Genomic DNA, 2500 nt, shown 5'->3' with positions numbered 1-2500 from the left:
CCTGATCCGATCAGTACCTGCTCACCTGATCGGTATCGGCTGCACTGATCCATAATCAGCCGGTTTGGTTATAAACTGAGAGTAGTCGTGTCAGGAAGTGAAATATTTCAAACTGAAAAGCAGCAGAGCAGCGTGATGTCACAGAGCAGCGTGATGTCACAGAGCAGCGTGATGTCACAGAGCAGCGTGATGTCACAGAGCAGCACGTGATGTCACAGAGCAGCGTGATGTCACAGAGCAGCGTGATGTCACAGAGCAGCACGTGATGTCACAGAGCAGCGTGATGTCACAGAGCAGCGTGATGTCACAGAGCAGCACGTGATGTCACAGAGCAGCACGTGATGTCACAGAGCAGCGTGATGTCACAGCAGTGATCAATAACAGCGATCAGACCCCTGAGGACTGATCAGTGAGGAACCTTCATCACAGCTGCAGATAAACTCTTCTGTGCTTCAGTATTAACATGAAAACCAGCTGCACTGCATGTCTGATAAAAATATTTCTGTTTACAAAGAAAATGAAAAAAAAACTTTACTATTTATTAATATATTATTCATATTAATATTATTATTTAAAAATGTAAACAACAACATGAATGTTCTTCATGCATCAGAGACCTGTTGATGGGGATTTGATGAACTTTAATAAACTTTCACTGTGCAGGTGGATAAACATCAGATCTCTGAGATGATCAATATTAGAAATGAGATGATCAATATTAGAAATGAGATGATCAATATTAGAAATGAAATGATCAATATTAGAAATGAGATGATCAATATTAGAAATGAGATGATCAATATTAGAAATGAAATGATCAATATTAGAAATGAGATGATCAATATTAGAAATGAGATGATCAATATTAGAAATGAAATGATCAATATTAGAAATGAGATGATCAATATTAGAAATGAGATGATCAATATTAGAAGATGAGATGATCAATATTAGAAATGAGATGATCAATATTAGAAGATGAGATGATCAATATTAGAAATGAGATGATCAATATTAGAGATGAGATGATCAATATTAGAAATGAGATGATCAATATTAGAAGATGAGATGATCAATATTAGAAATGAGATGATCAATATTAGAAATGAAATGATCAATATTAGAAATGAGATGATCAATATTAGAAATGAAATGATCAATATTAGAAATGAAATGATCAATATTAGAAATGAGATGATCAATATTAGAAATGAGATGATCAATATTAGAAATGAAATGATCAATATTAGAAATGAGATGATCAATATTAGAAATGAGATGATCAATATTAGAAGATGAGATGATCAATATTAGAAATGAGATGATCAATATTAGAAGATGAGATGATCAATATTAGAAATGAGATGATCAATATTAGAGATGAGATGATCAATATTAGAGATGAGATGATCAATATTAGAAATGAGATGATCAATATTAGAAGATGAGATGATCAATATTAGAAGATGAGATGATCAATATTAGAAATGAGATGATCAATATTAGAAGATGAGATGATCAATATTAGAAATGAGATGATCAATATTAGAAATGAGATGATCAATATTAGAAGATGAGATGATCAATATTAGAGATGAGATGATCAATATTAGAAGATGAGATGATCAATATTAGAAATGAGATGATCAATATTAGAAATGAGATGATCAATATTAGAAGATGAGATGATCAATATTAGAGATGAGATGATCAATATTAGAGATGAGATGATCAATATTAGAAATGAGATGATCAATATTAGAAGATGAGATGATCAATATTAGAAGATGAGATGATCAATATTAGAAATGAGATGATCAATATTAGATGATCAATATTAGAAATGAGATGATCAATATTAGATGATCAATATTAGAAATGAGATGATCAATATTAGAAATGAGATGATCAATATTAGATGATCAATATTAGAAATGAGATGATCAATATTAGAAATGAGATGATCAATATTAGAAGATGAGATGATCAATATTAGAAATGAGATGATCAATATTAGAAATGAGATGATCAATATTAGAAGATGAGATGATCAATATTAGAGATGAGATGATCAATATTAGAGATGAGATTATCAATATTAGAAATGAGATGATCAATATTAGAAGATGAGATGATCAATATTAGAAGATGAGATGATCAATATTAGAAATGAGATGATCAATATTAGATGATCAATATTAGAAATGAGATGATCAATATTAGATGATCAATATTAGAAATGAGATGATCAATATTAGAAATGAGATGATCAATATTAGATGATCAATATTAGAAATGAGATGATCAATATTAGAAATGAGATGATCAATATTAGAAGATGAGATGATCAATATTAGAAATGAGATGATCAATATTAGAAATGAGATGATCAATATTAGAAGATGAGATGATCAATATTAGAGATGAGATGATCAATATTAGAGATGAGATTATCAATATTAGAAATGAGATGATCAATATTAGAAATGAGATGATCAAT

The 2500-nt window shown here is 29.7% G+C and overlaps 1 protein-coding gene across 2 annotated transcripts in view; it reads left to right on the top strand.

Moving 5' to 3' along the window:
- The window catches only part of LOC138215213 (bone morphogenetic protein receptor type-1A-like), a 43582-nt gene that overhangs the window by 17531 nt on the left and 23551 nt on the right, over positions 1-2500 (top strand). The gene's annotated exons all lie outside the window — the stretch shown is intronic.

Source organism: Embiotoca jacksoni, unplaced genomic scaffold, assembly GCF_022577435.1.
Source record: "Embiotoca jacksoni isolate LCO1_2020_lvr unplaced genomic scaffold, fEmbJac1.0.p SCAF_70, whole genome shotgun sequence".
In the NCBI taxonomy this organism is placed as follows: domain Eukaryota; kingdom Metazoa; phylum Chordata; class Actinopteri; family Embiotocidae; genus Embiotoca; species Embiotoca jacksoni.
The sequence above is the reverse complement of the archived record's forward strand: the minus strand, read 5'-3'. Positions and strand labels throughout refer to the sequence as shown.